Below are 27320 nucleotides of genomic sequence, written 5' to 3'. Positions count from 1 at the left end.
AGAGGAGCCACCTTCGGTAGAAGTCGTGACAATAGCTCGAGAGGGTTGTATTGTACCTTGTGTCTATGGGTGTGTCGCTTAGGGTGGGTGTGGTTCACTGACCCGTAGCTGTACGGGATGTTTACTTCACCCATCAGGGTGGACAGGAAGAGGACATAAAGGGGACAGGAAGAGGACATGAAAGGGACAGGAAGGGGACAGGAAAGGGACATGAAAGGGACAGGAAGGGGACAGGAAAGGGACAGGAAGGGGACAGGAAAGGGACATGAAAGGGACAGGAAGGGGACATGAAAGGGACAGGAAAGGGACAGGAAAGGGACAGGAAGGGGACAGGAAAGGGACAGGAAGGGAACATGAAAGGGACAGGAAGGGAACAGGAAAGGGACAGGAAGGGAACAGGAAAGGGACAGGCAGGGAACAGGACGGGGACAGGAAAGGGACAGGAAAGGAACAGGAAGGGGACAGGAAGGGGACAGGAAAGGGACAGGAAGGGGACAGGAAAGGGACAGGAATGGGACAGGAAAGGGACAGGAAGGGGACAGGAAAGGGACAGGAAAGGGACAGGAAGGGGACAGGAAAGGGACAGGAAAGGGACAGGAAGGGGACAGGAAAGGGACAGGAAAGGGACAGGTAGGGGACAGGAAAGGGACAGGAAGGGGACAGGAAGGGGTTAGTGAAACAGTGGGGGGTTGTGACCTTATACCGTTCCATAATTATGTAACAACCTTTCACCCCTAGAACACTTCGGGGGTACCCGTCCACACACACACACATACAGATATATAAGTACTATTTGGAAAGGTCCGGTCACACACATTTCCTAGGTGGCAAAGGTCCGGTGGCAAACCCATGCGACCACAAACTGTTCACACCCCTCTTGTTGGTGGAGAGAAGCTCATTTCACCGCAATTCTATACATTTGGCATGGGGCAGAGATGACTTTTGTTTTGTTTGAAAGCTTAGGAAGATTAGCTGACGTTATGGGATCCTAATAAAAATTATAATTCTCAACACACACACACACCCTCACTGTTTGTGACACACACACACACACACCTGCCATCACTGGTTTGTGACACACACACACACGCACACACACACACACACACACACACACACACACACACACACACACACACACACACACACACACACACACATACACTGCTATCAAAGGTGTTTACTGTCATCTATTTAGTTCCCACAGACCCCTAGTGTCCCCCTGCTATGTTACACAGTGTCCACACTGATCTGTAGACAGCAGCTTGTACCATCAGCTCGTCTTTGTTTGTCCCCTCAGGAGAACCCTGTTTGCTTCCAGATAGAACCCTTTGGTGGTGAAATAGTCTGCGGAAACCCAGACCTATAGGGAAATGCAGCACTAGGTCTGTGATTCATGGCAGATTTTCTTGGCCAATTAGGGGAGGGTGCTCTTCAGATAGACAACTCTCCCAACAAATCACGTGTTTGGGTCGGCGGGGCTTTAAAATAATCCCCGCTAAAACCCAACAATGTCTAGCACACAATGTAGACACAGATAGTAACAGCCAGTCAACTGTGCGTTTGTAATTCTAACATCATGGAGCATGCAATCTACTCACTTGCAAAGTATAATAATTGAAAATACCCTCCCTCCTCGAGCTCCATCTAGCTAGCTACCGGCGATGTTTACGGCTGGGCTCTGGATGGATTTTCCAGCGCTCAACTCCACCCTTTCCTCGCTGCTAAACTGTCGTTGGTTTAATTACAGATGTGTTTGCCGGACCATTGGTACATTATAGGAGGCTCTAGTGGTGAAAGGTTCCACATAGAATTTTGTATAAGTGAAAGGGTTCCATACAGATCTTTGTATTAGTGAAAGGGTTCCACATAGATCTTTGTATTAGTGAAAGGGTTCCACATAGAACTTTGTATTAGTGAAAGGGTTCCACATAGAACTTTGTATTAGTGAAAGGTTCCACATATAATTTTGTATAAGTGAAAGGGTTCCATACAGATCTTTGTATTAGTGAAAGGGTTCCACATAGATCTTTGTATTAGTGAAAGGGTTCCACATAGAACTTTGTATTAGTGAAAGGGTTCCACATAGATCGTTGTATTAGTGAAAGGGTTCCACATATAACTTTGTATTAGTGAAAGGGTTCCGCATATAACTTTGTTTTAGTGAAAGGGTTCCATATAGATATTTGTATTAGTGAAAGGGTTCCACATAGATCTTTGTATTAGTGAAAGGGTTCCACATAGAACTTTGCATTAGTGAAAGGTTCCACATAGAATTTTGTATAAGTGAAAGGGTTCCATACAGATCTTTGTATTAGTGAAAGGGTTCCACATAGATCTTTGTATTAGTGAAAGGGTTCCACATAGAACTTTGTATTAGTGAAAGGGTTCCACATAGATCGTTGTATTAGTGAAAGGGTTCCACATATAACTTTGTATTAGTGAAAGGGTTCCGCATATAACTTTGTTTTAGTGAAAGGGTTCCATATAGATATTTGTATTAGCGAAAGGGTTCCACATATAACTTTATATTAGTGAAAGGGTTCCACATATAACTTTGTATTAGTGAAAGGGTTCCACATAGAACTTTGTATTAGTGAAAGGGTTCCATATAGATCTTTGTTTTAGTGAAAGGGTTCCATATATATATTTGTATTAGTGAAAGGGTTCCACATAGAACTTTGTATTAGTGAAAGGGTTCCACATAGAACTTTGTATTAGTGAAAGGGTTTCACATAGATCTTTGTATTAGTGAAAGGGTTCCACATATAACTTTGTATTAGTGAAAGGGTTCCACATAGAACTTTGTATTAGTGAAAGGGTTCCACATAGAACTTTGTATTAGTGAAAGGGTTCCACATAGAACTTTGTATTAGTGAAAGGGTTCCACATAGAACTTTGTATTAGTGAAAGGGTTTCACATAGATCTTTGTATTAGTGAAAGGGTTCCACATTTAACTTTGTATTAGTGAAAGGGTTCCACATATAACTTTGTATTAGTGAAAGGGTTCCACATAGATCTTTGTATTAGTGAAAGGGTTCCACATAGACTTTGTATTAGTGAAAGGGTTCCACATAGAACTTTGTATTAGTGAAAGGGTTCCACATAGATCTTTGTATTAGTGAAAGGGTTCCACATAGAACTTTGTATTAGTGAAAGGGTTCCACATAGATCTTTGTATTAGTGAAAGGGTTCCACATAGAACTTTGTATTAGTGAAAGGGTTCCACATAGATCTTTGTATTAGTGAAAGGATTCCACATAGACTTTGTATTAGTGAACAGGTTCCAATTCTGCCATTTTGTATTTTTTGTATTGAACCTGTCGTTCAGGGGCTTTTTGTTGTTGTTGCACTGACCTTCTCTCACTTGAGATTCGGTGAAACTACATGCAATACCCATTCCTTTTTTAGTCTCTACAGATGAAAATACCTCAAATTGTAAGATAAGAATTCTGGGCTAATACAGTGCCTTCGGAAAGTATTCAGAACCCTTGACTTTTTCCACAGTTTGTTGTGTTACAGCCTTATTTTAAAATAGATTTTCTTTTTAAACCCATCAGCAATCTACACACAATAATAATTATTTTTAAATTTTTTAAAACGTATTTCCATAAGTATTCAAATTCAGTATTGAGCTCAGGAGTATCCTGTTTCCAACTTCTTTGGAGTCCACCTGTGGTAATTAAATTGATTGGACATGATTTGGAAAGGCACACACCTGTCTTTATGAGGTCCCACAGTTGACAGCTCATGTCATAGCAAAAACCAAGCCATGAGGTCGAATGGAATTGTCCATAGAGCTCCGAGACAGGATTGTGTCGAGGCACAGTTCTGGGGAAGGGTAGCAAGAAATGCCTGCGGCATTTAATGTCCCCAAGAACACAGTGGCCTCCATCATTCTTAAATGGAAGAAGTTTTGAACCACCAAGACTCTTCCTAGAGGTGGCCGCCCGGCCAAACTGAGCGATCGGGGGAGAAGGATCTTATGAAGAATTTGTTCTTAACTGACTTGCCTAATTAAATGTTAAAAATGTACCTCCATTGGAAGAGGACAAGTCTTTGTTTGCAGATCACGATGCCAAAACGTCTGTCTGGAAGAGACTGACAGTATCTGTGGTCTTCATTCCCTCAACGGATCGATGGTTGTTGATTATAAGAAAGCAAGTGCAACTAACAATGGATAACCTCTCAGCTGACCTTTCTAAGAATTTATCTGACACATTTCTCTGACAATGACAAAGAGGGGGGGGGGGGGAAGAGTGGTTAATAAGAAATGACAGAATGAAAGAAAGGCAGAGTAGAGACTAAATATTGGAGTTGTCTGCATGGTCTCCCCACTTCTCATTCTGTTACACTCTTTTTTTCTCAGAACATAGAAAAGGAAACAGAGAGGCAAACTTACCCAGCATTTTCTAAAGTGGGGCATTAGCTCCTGCGTGCGTTACTGCAAGTGTGTGTGTGTGTGCTCGTCTTCCCGCCATCACTGCAGCTAACGGAGAGATCTGTCTGTCTGAAGAAGGTTGCAGCCTCTCCTGGGTGTTAAATCACTAACAGAACAGTCTATAGTCTAAGATTCACTCTCCACTATCTGCAGTCTGCACGGACATGTAGTCGCTCTAATTAGGTTGCCTGGCTGCCTGGCTCCATGTGAACCTGCTCTTGCTCGTGCGTGCACGTGTGTGTGTGTGCGCATGCATGCATGTATTTGTGTGTCTACTTATGCGTGTGTACCCTGTAACATGTTTTGTGTCTATAAGTACATAATGTGTTGGGTATCATTTAGCTGAGTCAGCTTGTAATGTCTCCAGCTCTATGTTACGGGGCTGACAGTACAACTCCCTCATACTGTCTCCAGCTCTATGTTACAGGGCTGACAGTACAACTCCCTCATACTGTCTCTAGCTCTATGTTACAGGGCTGACAGTACAACTCCGTCATACTGTCCCTAGCTCTATGTTACCCGGCTGACAGTACAACTCCCTCATACTGTCTCCAGCTCTATGTTACGGGGCTGACAGTACAACTCCCTCATAGTGTCTCCAGCTCTATGTTACGGGGCTGACAGTACAACTCCCTCATACTGTCTCCAGCTCTATGCTACGGGCCTGACAGTACAACTCCCTCATATTGTCTCCAGCTCTATGTTACAGAGCTGACAGTACAACTCCCTCATACTGTCTCCAGCTCTATGCTACGGGGCTGACAGTACAACTCCCTCATACTGTCTCCAGCTCTATGTTACCCGGCTGACAGTACAACTCCCTCATACTGTCTCCAGCTCTATGTTACGGGGCTGACAGTACAACTCCCTCATACTGTCTCCAGCTCTATATTACAGGGCTGACAGTACAACTCCCTCATACTGTCTCCAGCTCTATGTTACAGAGCTGACAGTACAACTCCCTCATACTGTCTCCAACTCTATGCTACGGGGCTGACAGTACAACTCCCTCATACTGTCTCCAGCTCTATGTTACCCGGCTGACAGTACAACTCCCTCATACTGTCTCCAGCTCTATGTTACGGGGCTGACAGTACAACTCCCTCATACTGTCTCCAGCTCTATGTTACAGGGCTGACAGTACAACTCCCTCATACTGTCTCCAGCTCTATGTTAAAGGGCTGACAATACAACTCCCTCATACTGTCTCTAGCTCTATGTTACAGGGCTGACAGTACAACTCCCTCATACTGTCTCCAGCTCTATGTTACAGGGCTGACAGTACAACTCCCTCATACTGTCTACAGGTCTATGTTACAGGGCTGACTGTACAACTCCCTCATACTGTCTCCAGCTCTATGTTAAAGGGCTGACAGTACAACTCCCTCATACTGTCTCTAGCTCTATGTTACAGGGCTGACAGTACAACTCCCTCATACTGTCTCCAGCTCTATGTTACAGGGCTGACAGTACAACTCCCTCATACTGTCTACAGGTCTATGTTACAGGGCTGACTGTACAACTCCCTCATACTGTCTCCAGGTCTATGTTACAGGGCTGACAGTACAACTCCCTCATACTGTCTCCAGCTCTATGTTACAGGGCTGACAGTACAACTCCCTCATACTGTCTACATGTCTATGTTACAGGGCTGACTGTATAACTCCCTCATACTGTCTCCAGCTCTATGTTACAGGGCTGACAGTACAACTCCCTCATACTGTCTCTAGCTCTATGTTACAGGGCTGACAGTACAACTCCCTCATACTGTCTCTAGCTCTATGTTACGGGGCTGACAGTACAACTCCCTCATACTGTCTCCAGCTCTATGCTACGGGGCTGACAGTACAACTCCCTCATACTGTCTCCAGCTCTATGCTACGGGGCTGACAGTACAACTCCCTCGTACTGTCTCCAGCTCTATGTTACGGGGCTGACAGTACAACTCCATCATACTGTCCCCAGCTCTATGTTACAGGGCTGACAGTACAACTCCCTCATACTGTCTCCAGCTCTATGTTACAGGGCTGACTGTACAACTTTCTCATACTGTCTCCAGCTCTATGTTACAGGGCTGACAGTACAACTCCCTCATACTGTCTCTAGCTCTATGTTACAGGGCTGACAGTACAACTCCCTCATACTGTCTCTAGCTCTATGTTACGGGGCTGACAGTACAACTCCCTCATAGTGTCTCCAGCTCTATGTTACAGGCCTGACAGTACAACTCCCTCATACTGTCTCCAGCTCTATGTTACAGGGCTGACAGTACAACTCCCTCATACTGTCTCCAGCTCTATGTTACAGGGCTGACAGTACAACTCCCTCATACTGTCTCCAGCTCTATGTTACGGGACTGACAGTACAACTCCCTGAGCTGTCTCCAGCTCTATGCTACGGGGCTGACAGTACAACTCCCTCGCTAGCTGTGCTATGTACACATAACCAATTATATATACATTATTTAGTATCTACTAGTCCTTAGATAGATACAGAATGCTGAATCAACAACACAACCATCTCCTCTCTGCTAACAGGCAGAGAGCAAGAGGACAATTAGACCCTGATTAGTCACCAATGGCGGCAGGGTAGCCTAGTGGTTAGAGCTTTGGACTAGTAACTGGAAGGTTGCAAGTTCAAATCCCTGAGCTGACATATGTATGTGTGTGGACATAGTGTGTGTGTGGCTCTAGTACTGTACACTCTTAGGGGGAAAGGGTTCCAAAAGTTCTCTTGGGCTGTCCCAATAGCGAAACCCTTTTGATTCCAGATAAAACCCCTTTTGATCCAGGTAGAACCCTTCTGGGTTCCATGTAGAATCATCTGTAGAAATGGTTCTACATGGAACCCAGAAGAGTTCTACCTGGAGCCAAAAATGATTCTTCAAAGGGTTCTCCTCTGGAGACAGTAAAGAAAAACTTTTAGGTTCTAGATAGAACGTTCTTTTTCTCCGGGTGCATGTGCTCTCCTAAAACACTGTGACCAGATTAGAAAAAATCTGCCCACCCAACACACACCAATTAGTTTAGCCCTCTTCCTCTCTTGAGTATCTAGTATATTCCTACGGTGTTACCATCCAATGGAATGGCTCAGACTGAGCAGACTCTGGCCCTCTTCCTCTCTTGAGTATCTAGTATATTCCTACGGTGTTACCATCCAATGGAATGGCTCAGACTGAGCAGACTCTGGCCCTCTTCCTCTCTTGAGTATCTAGTATATTCCTACGGTGTTACCATCCAATGGAATGGCTCTGACTGAGCAGACTCTGGCACTCTTCCTCTCTTGAGTATCTAGTATATTCCTACGGTGTTACCATCCAATGGAATGGCTCAGACTGAGCAGACTCTGGCCCTCTTCCTCTCTTGAGTATCTAGTATATTCCTACGGTGTTACCATCCAATGGAATGGCTCAGACTGAGCAGACTCTGGCCCTCTTCCTCTCTTGAGTATCTAGTATATTCCTACGGTGTTACCATCCAATGGAATGGCTCAGACTGAGCAGACTCTGGCCCTCTTCCTCTCTTGAGTATCTAGTATATTCCTACGGTGTTACCATCCAATGGAATGGCTCAGACTGAGCAGACTCTGGCCCTCTTCCTCTCTTGAGTATCTAGTATATTCCTACGGTGTTACCATCCAATGGAATGGCTCAGACTGAGCAGACTCTGGCCCTCTTCCTCTCTTGAGTATCTAGTATATTCCTACGGCGTTGCCATCCAATGGAATGGCTCTGACTGAGCAGACTCTGGCACTCTTCCAGCAGTCATCTGGCCAAATTAACAGCGCACACTTCACAATTAATTATGATTAATCGCTGTCCATGGAAAGCAGCCTAGCACGCTGTTGCGACTTAGCGTCCGCAACGTCTTTTCTAAACAGTCTATGATGGCTGTTAAGAAAGCTGGGCCTATTCATCCAATCCATTCCCTGGTAATACTCTCATTTAGTCGTTGTCTGTGTGTGTCTGTGTGTGTCTCTGTGTGTGTGTGTGTGTGTCTGTGTGTGTGTATCTGTGTGTGTCTGTCTGTGTGTATCTGTGTGTATCTGTGTATCTGTGTGTGTCTGTCTGTGTGTGTGTGTGTGTGTGTGTGTGTGTCTGTGTGTGTGTCTGTGTGTGTCTGTGTGTGTGTCTGTGTGTGTGTGTGTATCTGTGTGTGTCTGTGTGTGTCTGTGTGTGTGTATCTGTGTGTGTCTGTCTGTGTGTATCTGTGTGTATCTGTGTATCTGTGTGTGTCTGTCTGTGTGTGTGTGTGTGTGTGTGTGTGTGTGTGTCTGTGTGTGTGTCTGTGTGTGTCTGTGTGTGTGTCTGTGTGTGTGTGTGTATCTGTGTGTGTCTGTGTGTGTGTGTGTGTCTGTGTGTGTCTGTGTGTGTGTCTGTGTGTGTGTGTATCTGTGTGTGTGTCTGTGTGTGTCTGTCTGTGTGTATCTGTGTGTGTGTGTGTGTGTGTGTGTCTGTGTGTGTGTGTGTGTCTGTGTGTGTCTGTGTGTGTGTCTGTGTGTGTGTGTATCTGTGTGTGTGTCTGTGTGTGTCTGTCTGTGTGTATCTGTGTGTGTGTCTGTGTGTGTGTCTGTGTGTGTGTCTGTGTGTGTGTCTGTGTGTGTGTCTGTGTGTGTGTCTGTGTGTGTCTGTCTGTGTGTGTCTGTGTGTGTGTCTGTGTGTGTCTGTGTGTATCTGTGTGTGTGTCTGTGTGTGTCTGTCTGTGTGTATCTGTGTGTGTGTCTGTGTGTGTCTGTCTCTGTGTATCTGTGTGTGTGTCTGTGTGTGTCTGTCTGTGTGTATCTGTGTGTGTGTCTGTGTGTGTGTGTCTGTCTGTGTGTATCTGTGTGTGTGTCTGTGTGTGTGTGTCTGTCTGTGTGTATCTGTGTGTGTGTCTGTGTGTGTGTGTCTGTCTGTGTGTATCTGTGTGTGTGTCTGTATCTGTGTGTGTGTCTGTGTGTATCTGTGTGTGTGTGTGTGTGTATCTGTGTGTATCTGTGTGTATCTGTGTGTGTGTGCTTATATTTTATTTTTCTGTTACGTTTATTTGAACAGGGACAATGAACAACAAAACACAGGTCTCAGAATACTGAGAAATGATGCGTTGCACCAGATTCAGCTCACAGCTGATTCACATCTGGGCAGGTGAACAAATGTGTGTGTACTGTGTGTGTACTGTGTGTGTGTGTGTGAGTCTGTTTTTTTTTATTTTCTTACCTTTATTTAACTAGGCAAGTCAGTTAAGAACAAATTCTTATTTTCAATGACAGCCTAGGAACAGTGGGTTAACTGCCTTGTTCAGGGGCAGAACGACAGATTTGTACCTTATAATGTACACAGTGGTGATTTTAGCATGTACATCTTGGTGGGGCAAACTCTAAATATATGTTTTTAGATGCATGCCAGTAAAGACACAACACTAAACAATACATTAATTGCACTATAACGGCAACAAGCGGTGCCCACAAACTGTTAAGGCCTACATAAAGATGTCCCAACAGCAGAGCTTTCTTTCCAGCACAATGAAGTGAATCCTTACCAACACTACACCTGACTATCAGCAGAACCTTGTCTGGCATTGAAACAGTTCATTCAGCCTCGTTTACTGCCTTTTAAAAAATCCTAGCTGAGGTATGGCTGTGGTCAGCCATATCAGATCTCCCTGGCATATTACATAATTGATGCAGCAACATATAAGACCTTTTGGGACTCACAATGTTGTGCGAGGCGGTCGTTAGTTGGCAAATTATGTCATTAATAAAAAGATTTACAATTCCGAGTTGGATGACCGTTCAAAACGTATTTCCCAGCCTGACTTCCCAGTTGCAATGCTTGCGGTTACCCACTGTCACCGATTCCTTCCAAACAACTCACTGTTGAATTTGCGATTTCAACTTGTTGTGTATGTCCAACGGCCGATGAGCTCTGATGCATTTTATCTATCATTTTTCTTCATTATTTCTCTTCATATGACAAGGACTAAAAGGATTTTCCAGTAGATTGTCTACTTGATTTATGATGATGACTGCTGGTTAAGATTTTGAAAGTAAGATGTTGACCAATCAAAGCTACTGTAGATATAACGTGATTTGACGTAATTTTATCTGTGGCCAATGACCTTGAGCCTTCTTGGAAGGGCACTTCTAATGTAACTCTATGGCAGTACCCAAAGGGCTTACATTCTTGATGTCTACCCTTACTAAATGTGGGTGGCGTAGTGTCCCCATGAGTGACAGAACACTGAGCCAATCACGGTGCAATGCTGAGCCAATCACAGTGCAATGCTCCTATTTTCTGCTGGCCTGCCCCAACACCATAGAAAGCACTGATCTAGGCTGAAACATCTGCATTTTGGAGCTGCCTGTTTGTATGCGGCTTTATTAACTCAATGATATTTATATATTTTTTTTACATTGTTTGCAAACTGATATGTGAGACGTATTAATGCCAAAATAACATGAAAAACAGGCAAACCTCCCCCTAAAAACTAAATAAATATACACCTTTTTATTAGGTTTTTTTGCAATAAATGTGGGGCTTAAAACAAGTGAATGACAGGTCGCCACTGGCTGTACACACATACTTTACACGCATACTGTACACACACACTGTACACACACAAATACACCCACACACGGTTCACATATGCTGTACACGCATATACAATGCCTGATGTACACATGCACGGCACAATCAATCACACACACATTTTCCTCCCTCCCCTCAGTCTCCTCATCTCCAGAAGGTCACCCAGTAGTATCCATTTAGACAGCTTCTACCAATGGCGCTGTGCTATGACTTCCCCATTAAGATAATTTAGTCTCCCTTTCCCTCCCTCACTCTCTCTATCTTCAGAGACAGGTGTGAGAGCAAGAGGAGATACAAAGAGAGAGAGTATCACGACTCAGGCTAAGAACCCAGATGCCGACACAGGAGGCAGATAGTACGAGTCTCAGAGTTTATTATAGTTCAAGGGGCAGGCAAAAGGTAAGTCAAGGCAGGCAAAGGGTCATAATCCAAATCAGAGTCAGGCAGGTACAGGACGGCAAGCAACCGGTAGGTCAAGACAGGCAAAGGGTCGTAACCCAATTCCTGGAAACAGGAGACAAAGGGCTGTGAGACACAGGTTTAATCCTAGACACATGAAAAGTGGGATGTGTACGGAGAGTGCTGGGCAACAGAAGGCGAACAGCAGAGGGGCTAAAGACCTTAGAGGTGGGGAAAGGTTAGATAAAACGGGGGGAAAGTCTGTGGGACTCTACCCAGAGGGGCAGATCCCGAGTGGACAGCCATACCCTTTGCCCAAGACGGTAGCGGGGAGCAAGGGTCCGGTGGCGGTCCACCTGTTTTTGATACCTGGAGGTGGTCTTGAGAAGAGATGCCCGGGCTCTCTTCCAGGTACGGTGAAAACGACAGATGAACATCTGGGCAGAAGGTATGCTGACCTCTTCCTATTGCCCTGGGAACAGCGGGGGCTGATATCCCAGGGATCACTCAAAAGGTGAGAGACCCGTATCAGAACAGGGAAAGGTGTTGCGGGTATATTCCACCCACATGAGTTGCTGGCTCCAGGATTGGTGGAGACAAGGCAGCCAAGAGTCGTTTTCAGGACCTGATTGGCTCGCTCCTACTGGCCGATGACCCAATGAGTGTGCAGAAAGCCTTCCAGAACCGGGACAAGAACTGAAGACTGCGCACACACAGTACAGACTGCAATGAATGCAGAGACATCAGCAACGATGGTAGGCCACCAAAAACATTGTCAGACAAAAGCGAAGGTCCGATGGGAGCCAGGATGATAGGTGAGTCTCGAGGAATGTGCCCGTTCCAGAACAGGTTGCACGGGAAGAGTCCGGCACAAACATCCGTTTAGCCGGGGTCGGGCTCGGAATACTGTGCCTTGCAGACTTGACTCTCGATTCCCCAAATAATAGCTTCCGCCAGACAGGAAGGATGGTCTCGGGGTTCGAGGATGTAGTAGCAGGGCTGTACAGACGTGAGTGTGTGTCAGGTTTCACATTGTTGGATCCTGGGTGGTAGGAGATAGTGAAATGGAAACGAGTGAATAACAGGGCCCATCTTGCCTGCCTGGAGATGAGGCGCTTGGCGATACGAAGATATTCCAGGTTCTTATGGTCCATTCAAAAGAACGGCTGTTCCGCCCCTTCTAACCAGTGCCTCCACTCCTCTAATGCCACCTTGACAGCGAGTAATTCTCGATTTCCCATAGTTCTTCTCAGCGGGGTTAAGGCAAGGGGAAAGTTAAGGTGCAGGGATGCAGCTTCTGGTCCTGGGCAGAGTGCTGGGACAGGTGAGCCCCACCTCCGACGTCCTGGGCGTTGACCTCCACAACGAACTGATGGGACAGGGATTAAGATGGGGGCTGTAGTGAATCACTGGACTGAGAACACCCGGTCAGCTGCTGGACACCATATGAACAGAACCTTGGGAGAGGTGAGTGCAGAGAGAGGGGAAGCAAGGGAGCTGTAACCCCATACAAAATGATGGCAGAAATGGGCAAACCCCAGAAAACGTTGCAGCTGCACTCCGGATGTGGGTTGAGGCCATTCCACCACTGCTCTCACCTTGTCAGGGTCCATCTTAATATTCCCTGTAGCGATGACGTATCCCAGGAAGGAGATGGTGCAGCGATGGAACTGACACTTCTCTGCCTTCACGAATAGCTGGTTCTCCAGGAGACGTTGGAGGATCTGTCGGACATGGAGGACGTGCTCTTGAGAGAATGGTAGACAAACACAAAATCGGTTCAGCATGTCTCGGAGCACATCATTGACCAGGGCCTGGAACACTGTGGGAACGTTGGTCAGTTCGATTGGCATCACCAGGTACTCGTAGTGCCCGCTAGCCATGTTAAAGGCAGTCTTCCACTCATCTCCTTCCCATATCCAAACCAGATGGTAGGCATTCCGAAGGTCCCACGTGGAGAAGATGATTGCACCCTGGAGAGGCTCGAAAGTTGAGATGAGTGGTGGTGGGTGACGGTTTTTAACTGTAATCTCATTGAGACCCCGGTAGTCCATACAACGACACAGGGTTTTGTCCTTCTTGTCCACAAAGAAGAACCCTGCGCCAGCGGGGGAGGAAGATGGACAAATAAACCCTGCAGCGAGACAGTCCTCAATATACCCTTCCATCGCTTTGGTCTCTGGACACCACAGGGAATAAACTCACCCCAGAGGCGGTGCCAGGGAGAGGGTTGATAGCACAGTCGTAGGGCTGATGCGGTGGAAGAGATGTGGCTTGGGCAGAGTTGAAAACCTCCTGGTACTCCGTGGGAAAGGCGGAGAGATCCAAGGTTTTTCCCAAGCCAGCAGGGAGATGTCCCGGGCAGGCTGCGCCAACTTCAGACAATAATAATAATGGCTAAATGGGCTCCAAAATGATGAACCCCATAGCCCAGACGATAAGGGGATTGTGCCTCTGGAGCCTTGAAAACCCCAAAACCATGGGTACATGAGGAGACTAAAGGAGAAGAAACTGCATAGATTCACTGTGGTTGCTTGACACTCACAGGTGGATAGGAACCATACTGTGGTTGACTCTGCCAATATAGTGCCCATCCAGCGCTCTGACGTCCATCAGAATGGAAAGGGGTTGAGTTGAGATGCCCAGCTCTGGCACCAGGGTAGTGTCCATAAAGCTCTCGTTGACCCTAGAGTCAATGAGCACCCGGATGGATTTGGACTGACATCCCCACAACAGGGTAGCATAGAGGGGGTTACGCGTAGTAAGGGATCGGAAACTCCCAGTATAGCTCACCAGTGTACTCGTACCTACTGATGAGCCTGGTCTTTTAATGAGCAGGTAGATAAGAAATGTCCCATAGCTCCACAATACAGACAGCTCTTGGTGTTTAGTCTGCATGAGCGCTCAGCAAGAGACAATCTAGCCCTGCCCATTTGCATGGGCTCCGGAGGAGTCGAGTCGGCAGCCCTCTGTGATTCCCGAGAGAACTCAGGGGACATCAGATTCACTCGGAAATGTAGACTTCAGGGATTCCTCGGAAGCAAGAAGGGAATCGAGGATGAGCGAGGGCGACAGGGAACGAGTCCCTCTCCCTCCTACGTTCCCGTAGCCGATGGTCAAGGCTATGAGGGAGTCGAGGTCCACAGGCAGCTCTGACAGACAAATTGGAACGCTTTCTGGCCCTAAACAGAGAGTACAAAGTGGCAGAATACCTGACCCCTGTGACTGACCCAAAATTAAGAAAATTCTTGGCTATGTACAGATTCAGTGAGGCATAGCCTTGCTCTTGAAGGAAGTCACCATAGGTAGACATGGCTCTCAAGAGAAGACAGACTATGTGCACACTGCCCACAAAATGAGGTGGAAACTGAGCTACACTTCCTAACCTGTCAAATGTATAACTACATTAGAGACACACATTTCCCACAGATCACAAAGACCCACAAAGAATTTGAAAACAAATCAAACAATGAACTGCCTGCCATATCTGTTAGGCAAAAAAACGCAGTGTGCAGTCACAGCAGCAAGATGTGTGGCCTGTTGCCATGTGAATAGGGCAACCAGTGGAGCACAAACAGCATAGTCAATATCACCTATATTTATCTGTTTATTTATTTTCCCTTTAATACTTAAACTACTTGAACATTATTACAACACTGTACATAGCCAATAATATAACATTTGAAAATACATTTTTATTTTAAAACTTCTGAGAGTGTAATGTTTACTAATGTTTCCCTTGTTAATTAAATGTATTGTCTATTCCAGTGGTTCCTACACTTTTTATAGTCCCGTACCCCTTCAAACATTCAACCTCCAGCTGTGTACCCCCTCTAGAACCAGAGTCAGAGCAACTCTCAAATGTTGTTTTTTGCCATCATTGTAAGCCTGCCACACACACTATAACGATACATTTATTAAACATAAGAATGAGTGTGAGTTGCCACAACCCGGCTCATGGGAAGTGACAAAGAGCTCTTATAGGACCAGGCCACAAATAATAATAATCCAGAATGTTGCTCTTTGTTTAGCCATCTGACATAGAACACTCTATTTCTTCATCAAAAATCTGATAACTCACCACAAGTTAATTTATTTTTTATTTAACTAGGCAAGTCAGTAAAGAACAAATTCTCATTTTCAATGACGGCCTAGGAACGGTGGGTTCCTGTTCAGGGGCAGAACGACAGATTTGTACCTTGTCAGCTCGGGGGTTGGAACTTGCAACCTTCCGGTTACTAGTCCAACACTCTAACCACTAGGCTACCCTGAGAAGGGTGTGCTAGAATGGATGCACATAACTCTGCAATGTTGGGGTGTATTGGAGAGAGTCTCAGTCTTTAATCATTTTCATTTTTAATAATTTTTCCTGTATTTACTTTTCATGCTAGTGAGGGCCCAGAATCCACTCTCACATAGGTACGTGGTTGCAAAGGGCATCAGTGTCTTAACAGCGCGATTTGCCAAGGCAGGATACTCCAGAAATCTGGCAGTGGCTTCTGATTGAATTAAATTTTGCTTGTTGCAATTTCGATGAGGCTCTCTTGTTCAGCTATCGGTAAATGGACTGGAGGCAGGGTATGAAAAGGATAACGAATCCAGTTGTTTGTGTCATCCGTTTTGGGAAAGTACCTGTGTAATTGCACACCCAACTCACTCAGGTGCTTTGCTATATCACATTTGACATTGGCCGTAAGTTTGAGTTAATTTGCACACAAAAAATCATACAATGAAAGACCTGTGTGTTGTCCTTGTTAATGCAGACAGAGAAGAGCTCCAACTTCTTAATCATAGCCTCAATTTTGTCCATATTGAATATAGTTGCGGAGAGTCCCTGTAATCCTAGACTCAGATCATTCAGGCGAGAAAAAAACATCACCCATATAGGCCAGTTGTTTGAAAAACTCATCATCATGCAAGTGGTCAGACAAGTGAAAATTATGATCAGTAAAAAAAACTTTAAGCTCGTCTCTCAATTTAAAAAATTGTGTCTATACTTTGCCCCTTGATAAACAGTGCACTTCTGTATGTTGTAAAAGCGTTATTTGGTCGCTGACGATATCATTGCATAGTGCAAAAAAATAAACGAGAGTTCTGGTGTCTTGCTTTAACAAAGTCAACCATTTTCACTGTAGTGTCCAAAACATCTTTCAAGCTGTCAGGCATTCCCTTGTCAGCAAGAGCCTCTCGGTGGATGCTGCAGTGTACCCAAGTGGCGTCGGGAGCAGCTGGTCCTGTTGTCCTGGTTCCAGTGGTTTGCAGAAGAGGATATCTTCCTTAATTGACCCCCATAAACTTAACGGACATATACCAGGAGCTGTGCCAGGCTAGCCACGTCTGTTGACTCATCCAGCTGTAACGCATAGAATTCACTGGCTTGTATGCAAAGCAGTAATTGTTTCAACACATCTCCTGCCATGTCACTGATGCGTCGTGAAACAGTGATGTTTGATGAAGTAATTGTCTGTATAGTTTTTTGGGCCTTTCCCCCAGCATTGTCCCAGCCATATCCGCAGCAGCAGGAAGAATTAAGTCCTCCACAATAGTATGGGGCTTGCCTGTTTTAGTTACTCGGTAGCTAACCATGTAAGACGCTTCTAGCCCCTTCTTATTCATGGCATCTGTTGCTTTTCTACATATCTAAAGGTTTCATCGAGTCGTGAGATAGTACTTTTGCACATATAACACACTGTGGCTGAGGAAGGCACTACTTTCAATATAAGTGAACCCCAAATCAATGTAGTTCTCATCATATTTGCACCTCTTCGATGGTCCAACGTCCCTGTCTGTTGTTCGGTGCTTTCCCAGGTAAGGGGGCAGTAGCTCTTCAGCTGCATCAGATTCACAACTGTCAGTGTCCATGCTAGCTGGGCTAACAAATGTAGAATTTCTGATGCTAGCATTGGATGTGCTCGTGGAAGCAGAACAACTTGTGTCATTGACAGGTGCAGGTGTAATACTGCTGGTAGTAGCAGTACTACCAGTAGAGCTGGTATGTGTCTCTATGGACGTGGGCCTTCATTTTTTTTAAGCATTTATCCATTTTGGAGCAAACAGAATGAGTAGCAGCTACGTTTGGCTACATAGGGACCGTTAGTGGAATTCCCGCGAGAGAGTAACGGTTAATGTGATTGGATGTTCATTATTTGACTAGTCTACCTGTATTTGACATTGTGTTGTTATTTCACTGAACACTAGGTGGTTTAATGTTATTTTTGGCAGTGAAACGAGGCTACTCAGACGAGGAGGATGTATATCCCTGTTGGAAAATATGAATGGGCTGTTTGAAAATGGGAAGAATTATTATTATATTTTATTTTATTTAAATGTGAATCACATTTTTATTTGGCGTACCCCCGACGGCATTGCACGTACCCCAGTATGGGAAGACCTGGTCTATACCATTTGCCTTGGCAATGTAAACAAAGGCCAATAAAGCACTGCCCACAAAATGAGGTGGAAACTGAGCTGCACCTCCTAACCTCCTGCCCAATGTATGACCATGTTAGAGAGACATATTTCCCTCAGATTACACAGATCCACAAAGAATTCGAAAACAAATCCAATTTTGACAAACTCCCATATCTACTGGGTGAAATTCCACAGTGTGCCATCACAGCAGCAAGATTTGTGACCTGTTGCCACAAGAAAAGGGCAACCAGTGAAGAACAAACACCATTGTAAATACAACCCATATTTATGCTTATTTATTTTCCCTTGTGTACTTTAGCTATTTGTACATTGTTACAACACTGTATATATATATAATATGACCTTTGTAATGTCTTTATTATTTTGAAACTTCTGTATGTGTAATGTTTACTGTTCATTTTTATTGTTTATTTCACTTTTGTATATTATCTACCTCACTTGCTTTGGCAATGTTAACACATGTTTCCTATGCCAATAAAGCCCCTTGAATTGAATTGAATTGATAAAGCCCTTTGAATTGAATTGAGAGAGAGAGCAAGAGAACGAGAGCGAGAGAGAGTGTGTGTGAGGGACACCCAGAGAGCACCGGCAGTAGAACTAAAAGTTGAAAAAGCCATGAAGCTACCAGACCTCCCTCTCCTCCTGAGCACATCATTTAATGAAGGACTTGAGGAACGTGTTTGCTTCACATCTCCCCCCTCCTTTCTTTCTCCTCTCTCTCGCACTTTGTCACGATACACCATTAGGGGGCAGGGAGGGAGGGAGGGTAAAGACAGGGAGCCGAAGAGTGGGAAGGTATTTCAGCTTAATAACCGTTTCACTTAATCACTGCTAAGCGCTAAAAACGCTGTATGCGCTTAGGTGAGATAATAAGGCATTGTTTACAACGTTTGATTAGGCTGCCTCCTGCTGCGTGGTGTGTTAAAAGGGGAAAAAACTGTGTGTGTGTGTGTGTGTGTGTGTGTGTGTGTGTGTGTGTGTGTGTTGGTTGGTGTGTGTGTAAGAAGCAGCAAACACACAGGTTGTGTGTTAGCCGGGTGCTCTCCTTCAGCGACTAATGCCCTCCTAACTTCAATGTCAACCGCAGCTGTACAAAGTGATCAGGGCTCTTTGGATATTAACGTGGATGTGAATGGGACTAACTGGGTCTCCACTGCCCTCCCATGGCCACTATATGTACTGCATTACCTCACATTCACCAGGGTTGCACTTGCTGTACTGGTTGTGTAAGTGTGGATACAGAGCAGGCACTGTGTAGATCCCAGAACTCCTGTTGTTTCTAATGGTGTTTTACCAGTCAGCTTTGGGGCCATTTTAGAGCAGTGTTTGTATTCATTACAGTATTGTGGTGGTGGGAGAGTTAGTTCAAACCTGAGGGGGTTCTGAAACTACAGGCGTCTGTGACAGTTGGAGTCCTTCCTTCACATTCTGATTAATAGCCTGCTTTTCACCACACTGTAGGGGTTGCAAGAAATGAAAGAGAAACCTAATACCTGGAGACCCCCTGAGCAAGGCAGTGAACCCACTTGTCCCCGGGCGGGTTCTCCGACGTGGATGTCGATTAAGGCAGCCCCCCCACACCTCTCTGATTCAGAGGGGTTGAGTTAAATGCGTAAGACATACTTCAGTTGAAAGCATTCAGTTGTACAACTGACTAGGTATCCCCCCTTTCCCTTTCCTTTGGTTAGCCCGGACGCTAACCTCTATTTTGCGCACATGAGAGATATTACCAGTGTCTGTACCGGCGTGTTTCAGCCTTATGCTGCCTGCTGACACAGTCGGTGTGGCGAGCGGCTCCCAGAACGGTGCGGGGGCCCGACGCCAGGTGGTAACGCTAATTAGCCGCGGGTTCCAACCAGGCCTCCCAGACAACCCATTGTCACAAGGTTCTTACTCTTCTTCTTTCTTTGTGTTTTTCTTCCTTTCTCTGTCGCCTCTACCTGTCTTCTACCTGTCTTCTACCTGTCTTCTACCTGTCTTTCTACCTGTCTTCTACCTGTCTTCTACCTGTCTTCTACCTGTCTTCTACCTGTCTTTCTACCTGTCTTCTACCTGTCTTCTACCTGTCTTCTACCTGTCTTCTACCTGTCTTCTACCTGTCCTCTACCTGTCTTCTACCTGTCTTCTACCTGTCTTCTACCTGTCTTGTCTTTGTAGTTTTACCCCCCTTCCAACCCTCCTTGTGTTTTTTGTTGTTTTTTGGGGGGGGGGTGTAATGTAGGCCATCTTCTGTCCTGTAGGCCATCCCTACTTGTATGGAGGTATTTGTCCTCAGTCTGTATGTTTGTATTGGAAGGGCTTTTTGAAAAGAGCTGGCTGGTATTTTAAGAGTTGCCAGCCCAGGTCCCCTTTTTATTTGTTGGTTAGAATTCGTCTCACGGAAGAGTGAACCTGTCTGATTGGAATGCAAGAGAGTTATCCCTCTTCTGTAATTTCCCTGTCATTTGTAAAGGACAGCCAAATTTGTTTTGGTCCCCCTGCGGTAACAACGGCATTTCAAGTTTGCAGAGCCACTCACAGAGATAGAGGCTCCGACTCTGAGACATCTTCAGACATAGACAGACATACACACACACAAACAGATGTACACACACTCGTCAAGCCTTCCCACAGTCTCAAGAGAACATCAAAGCTCAGAAGTACCCTCAAAACCTTTTACTGGATCCCAGTTAATTAGAGAGCTAATTATTAATCTAATGATTTCTTGAATAATTTATATTTCCTTCTAACCAGGCTCTAACTACAGTACATAGTCTATGTCCTGAATAGCACCCTTATCCCTACATAGTGCATTACTTTTTACCAGAACCCTATGGGTCCTGCATGTCATTTGGAATGCAGAATAGTCTACCTGTCAATGTCCCTACAGACAGCCATCCAGTGATCCATACAACACTGTGACAGACAGCCGACCAGTGATCCGTACAACACTGTGACAGACAGCCGACCAGTGATCCATACAACACCGTGACAGACAGCCATCCAGTGCTCCATACAACACAGTGACAGACAGCCATCCAGTGCTCCATACAACACAGTAACAGACAGCCATCCAGTGCTCCATACAACACAGTGACAGACAGCCATCCAGTGCTCCATACAACACAGTGACAGACAGCCGACCAGTGCTCCATACAACACAGTGACAGACAGCCGACCAGTGCTCTATACAACACAGTGACAGACAGCCATCCAGTGCTCCATACAACACAGTAACAGACAGCCATCCAGTGCTCCATACAACACAGTAACAGACAGCCATCCAGTGCTCCATACAACACAGTGATAGACAGCCGACCAGTGCTCCATACAACACAGTGACAGACAGCCGACCAGTGCTCTATACAACACAGTGACAGACAGCCATCCAGTGCTCCATACAACACAGTGACAGACAGCCATCCAGTGATCTATACAACACGGTGACAGACAGCCGACCAGTGCTCCATACAACACAATGACAAACAGCCATCCAGTGATCTATACAACACTGTGACAGACAGCCATCCAGTGATCTATACAACACCGTGACAGACAGCCATCCAGTGCTCCATACAACACAGTGACAGACAGCCGACCAGTGCTCCATACAACACAGTGACAGACAGCCAACCAGTGCTCCAGACAACACCGTGACAGACAGCCGACCAGTGCTCCATACAACACAGTGACAGACAGCCAACCAGTGCTCCAGACAACACCGTGACAGACAGCCGACCAGTGATCCATACAACACCGTGACAGACAGCCGACCAGTGCTCCAGACAACTCCGTGACAGACAGCCATCCAGTGCTCCAGACAACACCGTGAGAGACAGCCATCCAGTGATCCATACAACACAGTGAGAGACAGCCATCCAGTGCTCCAGACAACACCGTGACAGACAGCCATCCAGTGCTCCAGACAACACTGTGACAGACAGCCATCCAGTGCTCCAGACAACACCGTGACAGACAGCCGACCAGTGCTCCAGACAACTCCGTGACAGACAGCCATCCAGTGCTCCAGACAACACCGTGACAGACAGCCATCCAGTGCTCCAGACAACACTGTGACAGACAGCCATCCAGTGCTCCATACAACACCGTGAGAGACAGCCATCCAGTGCTCCATACAACACCGTGAGAGACAGTACAAGGATAACAGGGCAAGAGCCTGCCCTCACTTGAAGACACCCACCCATTCTGATGAATAACTTTACTAGAAGGGCACCTACATGAGACTTCATAACACAAGCAATACATAATGAATAGGTCATATATGTCTGTTGGAGTTGTTACGTAGTTGGAGACCAGTCCTTGACGTGGCCAAACTAGCTAGATGTCACCTTGTCTTTCCACGTAATGAAACTATGATCACTTTGTCAATGAAAGTGACATCTCTGTCCCCTCATCCCTCTCTCCTCTCCTCCCTCCCCTCGTCTGATTGCTCTGCCCCTTCTCTCTAAACAGTGACATCTCTGTCCCCTCATTCCTCTCTCCTCTCCTCCCTCCCCTCGTCTGATTGCTCTGCCCCTTCTCTCTAAACAGTGACATCTCTGTCCCCTCATCCCTCTCTCCTCTCCTCCCTCCCCTCGTCTGATTGCTCTGCCCCTTCTCTCTAAACAGTGACATATCTGTCTCCTCATCCCTCTCTCCTCTCCTCCCTCCCCTCGTCTGATTGCTCTGCCCCTTCTCTCTAAACAGTGACATCTCTGTCTCCTCATCCCTCTCTCCTCTCCTCCCTGCCCTTGTCTGATTGGTCTGCCCCTTCTCTCTGGCCAGTAACATCTCTGTCCCCTCATCCCTCTCTCCTCTCCTCCCTCCCCTCGTCTGATTGCTCTGCCCCTTCTCTCTAAACAGTGACATCTCTGTCCCCTCATCCCTCTCTCCTCTCCTCCCTGCCCTTGTCTGATTGCTCTGCCCCTTCTCTCTAAACAGTAACATCTCTGTCCCCTCATCCCTCTCTCCTCTCCTCCCTCCCCTCGTCTGATTGCTCTGCCCCTTCTCTCTGGCCAGTAACATCTCTGTCCCCTCATCCCTCTCTCCTCTCCTCCCTGCCCTCGTCTGATTGCTCTGCCTCTTCTCTCTAAACAGTGACAGCCACAGTAATTGTTTCAAGACTCCCCTGTCCCTTACTGTCATCTAGGCTGCGCCTTAGGAGGTGTCTGTCTTCAGGGTGTGTGTACTTGTTTCCGTGTGTGTGTGTGTGTGTGTGTGTGTGTGTGTGTGTGTGTGTGTGTGTGTGTGTGTGGTTAGGGCCCATACCACACACAGAGGTGTTTTGTGTAGTAATATGTCTATGAGTCTACAACTTTCGGTGTGTCTGTGTCTGTGCACGATAGCTTCGCGCTGCGTTGCGTGTGTGTGTCTCAAGCCAAGAGATAGAGCTATCCCCTGTTAGTGGCCCTATCTGGACTGTAGGCTGTGTGTTCTACCAAGCCTGGCCCGTGCCAGAGGGAAAAGAACCAAGATGGACGCTCAGTAATCCCTTTATTAAATGCCTGGGTAGAAACAGATGAGTTTGGCTTCCCCGGAGGTACACTAACAGCACCACCAAATTATTAAACACCTAGAAGAGGTGGGAGGGAGGGGGGATTGCCACTATGTTGTCCCTATGCAGAATGACTACACATTAGACAGAAGGTAAGGATTAATGCTGAAGAGACAGTAAAAGAGACAGAGAGGGGTGAGAGGGTTGGAGAGGGGGGAGAGGGGTGGAGAGGGGAGGGAGGGGTGTAGAGGGGGGAGAGGGTTGGAGAGGGGGGAGAGGGGTGAGAGGGTTGGAGAGGGGGGAAAGGGGTGGAGAGGGTTGGAGAGGGGGGAGAAGTTGGAGAGGGGCGAGGGGTGAGAGGGTTGGAGATGGGGGAGAGGGGTCGAGAGGGTTGGAGAGGGGGGAGAGGGGTGAGGGGTGGAGAGGGAAGAGATTGCAGAGTCTGTCTTTCTTGTCCTAGAATAAAAGCCAACATGAAACCAAGACAAACCCTGTCATTACAATTCCCCTCTACAGGCAGCATCCCAAAGGGCTTTAGACTAGGCCCATAGGGTAGGGCACTATATAGGGAATAGGGTGTCATTTGGGGCACAGTCATATTCTCCAAGACACCCTCTCAGCTGCTGTTATGTCAGACGTCCCTGATAACATGTGTCTCTGACTGACTCACCAGACAGCCCTGGTGAGACAATCCCAGCCCCGACAAAGGGGACCCCTACTGAGAGAGAGCTCCACATCCCTGGGCTGCTAGCTAGGCCCACATAGGATAATTCACAGTTGCACACACACATTCATACATGCACACGCAGGAACACACACCCAGTCTTCTACAGGAGGACACACAACTCAGTCCCAATCAAAATCCTATTTTCCCTAACCCCAAAACCTAACCGTAACCATAAACCTAAACCTAACCCTAGCTCCTTATCCTAACACTAATTCTAACCTTAACCCTAAACCCACTACAAAATGTCCCCAGTTGGTCAAATTCGTGTTTGTTTATCATTCTTGCAGGGACTTCCAGAATAGTATAGCTGGTTGGCCCATGCTAAACCTTCATAGACACACCCCAACACACCAAGAGCTGCATGAGGACAATGGGTCCAGGAACCGTAGCTGCTGCATGTGGAACAGCTAATGGGGATCCTAATAAATACAATGAAGACTACGATGTGCTTTACAGCCTGCTGCTCAGAGCTGAATATGCTGCTAAAGATCCCTTGCAGGCTGGCAGACGTGTGTGTGTCAGTGTCCATGTGAGTGTGCGTGTCGTACCTAGCTAACAGCACATTGGAGCTGGGCAATGAGTGGTCCGCTCAGACACAGAGAGAGAGAGAGAGACCTGGCTCTCAAGAGAAGACTGGCTATGTGCTCACTGCCCACAAAATGAGGTGGAAACTGAGCTGCACTTGCTAACCTCCTGCCAAATGTATGACCATATAAGAGACACATAGTTCCCTCAGATTACACAGATACACAAAGAATTTGAAAACAAATCCAATTTTGATAAACTCCCATATCTACTAGGTGAAATACCACAGTGTGCCATCACAGCAGCAATATGTGTGACCTGTTGCCACAAGAAAAGGGCAACCAGTGAAGAACAAACACCATTTTAAATACAACCCATATTTATGTTTTTTTATTTTCCCTTTTGTACTTTAACTATTTAACTATCCAGATAAATAACTAGAGAGAAGAGGTGAGAAAAAGGGATGTACAGAGAAAGAGAGAGAGGACATGGAAGGGGGAGTGAAGGAGAGAAAGAGAGAGAGTGAGAGAGAGAGGACATGGAAAGGGGAAGGGGGAGTGAAGGAGAGAAAGAGAGAGAGTGAGAGAGAGGACATGGAAGGGGGAGTGAAGGAGAGAAAGAGAGAGAGTGAGAGAGAGAGGACATGGAAAGGGGAAGGGGGAGTGAAGGAGAGAAAGAGAGAGAGTGAGAGAGAGAGGACATGGAAAGGGGAAGGGGGAGTGAAGGAGAGAAAGAGAGAGTGAGAGCGAGAGGACATGGAAGGGGGAGTGAAGGAGAGGGAGAGAGAGAGTGAGAGAGAGAGGACATAGAAAGGGGAAGGGGGAGAGAAAGAAAGAGAGAGGACATGGAAAGGGGAGTGAAGGGGAGAGAGAGAGAGAGAGGACATGGAAGGGGGAGTGAAGAAGAGGGAGAGAGAGAGTGAGAGAGAGAGGACATGGAAAGGGGAAGGGGGAGTGAAGGAGAGAAAGAGAGAGTGAGAGCGAGAGGACATGGAAGGGGGAGTGAAGGAGAGGGAGAGAGAGAGTGAGAGAGAGAGGACATAGAAAGGGGAAGGGGGAGAGAAAGAAAGAGAGAGGACATGGAAAGGGGAGTGAAGGGGAGAGAGAGAGAGAGAGGACATGGAAGGGGGAGTGAAGAAGAAGGAGAGAGAGCATGAGAGAGAGAGGACATGGAAAGGGGAGTGAAGGGGGGAGAGAGAGAGAGAGAGAACATGGAAGAGGGAGTGAAGGAGAGAGAGAGAGAGAGGACATGGAAGAGGGAGTGAATGAGAGAGAGAGAGAGAGAGGACATGGAAGAGGGAGTGAAGGAGAGAGAGAGAGAGAGAGAGAGAGAGAGAGAGAGAGAGAGAGAGAGAGAGAGAGGACATGGAAAGGGGAAGGGGGGGTGAAAGATGAGGAGAGAGAGAGAGAGAGAGAGAGAGAGAGAGAGAGAGAGAGAGAGAGAGAGAGGAGGAGAGTGAGAGAAGGATAAAGAGGGTCCTTCATTCCCAGAACAATAATGATGTTTTCTCATATCTTTCTGTTTATGCGATTTAATTCTCATTTCTTACTCATGTTCTGTGTGAGCAGTCTTCATCCATATGGGAACAATGATATTAAAGGAAATCATTCTTCCTATTCAAGATCCTATGGAGAGGCATTTGTAAATAAACAGCTCCCTCCGTTAGAATACTAAACGTGAGTGATTCTCGGCTTTGTACCTTCAGTAGTGCATCAGGTGTTCAGACGAGCTTAGAATATTCCACTAAATAGATTCAGATTTTCTTTGTGTGATAAATGTAGAGGAGATATCTAAATAATACTAAACTGCTGTAGAAATAAGGCTATTGTTGTAAGATAATACATTACAGCACAGGTTGGTGGCACCTTCATTTGGGGGGATGGGCTGGTGGTAACGACTGGAACGGAATCAGTGGAATGTATCAATGACATGGTTTCCATGGTTTCCAGGTGTTTGGTGCCATTCCATTTGCTCCGTTCCTGCCATTATTATGAGCCGTTCTCCCTCAGCAGCCTCCTCTGCATCACAGTAATGGTAGTAGGCCTGTGTGTACATTTAGGTGTGTACATTGAGGTTAAATTAAATTACATGGTGTTTTAAAGCATTAGTAAAAATCTATAAAAGTTCAAATAAAAAAAGTGGCTTAATTACATCAAGCGTCTTAACTTTGCCACGTAGAAAGAGCTTTGCAAAGTTTAAAAACATTTAAAAAAAACATAACTCTTGTTGTGTTGACCCGTGATAACTCAATGACACTTGAAAGTTAACTTGAGTTGGTTGTATGTGAGGGCTCTGTTGGACAGGATATTACCTCTCTCTCTCGTCAAAGTAGGTAATTGGGTGCCAGTGCCATTATGTTATCTTGTTGATATTGTGCCCAAAATACAGCGGCAGACTACTTCCTGAGACGAGGGCAGGCCGGCTGTATGGTTCTTCTACATTCAGACTACTTCCTGAGACGAGGGCAGGCCGGCTGTATGGTTCTTCTACATTCAGACTACTTCCTGAGACGAGGGCAGGCCGGCTGTATGGTTCTTCTACATTCAGACTACTTCCTGAGACGAGGGCAGGCCGGCTGTATGGTTCTTCTACATTCAGACTACTTCCTGAGACGAGGGCAGGCCGGCTGTATGGTTCTTCTACATTCAGACTACTTCCTGAGACGAGGGCAGGCCGGCTGTATGGTTCTTCTACATTCAGACTACTTCCTGAGACGAGGGCAGGCCGGCTGTATGGTTCTTCTACATTCAGACTACT

The sequence above is a fragment of the Oncorhynchus mykiss genome, chromosome 10 (genome assembly GCF_057628025.1).
Source record: "Oncorhynchus mykiss isolate SJ-2025 chromosome 10, ASM5762802v1, whole genome shotgun sequence".
In the NCBI taxonomy this organism is placed as follows: Eukaryota; Metazoa; Chordata; class Actinopteri; order Salmoniformes; family Salmonidae; genus Oncorhynchus; species Oncorhynchus mykiss.
The sequence above is the reverse complement of the archived record's forward strand: the minus strand, read 5'-3'. Positions refer to the sequence as shown.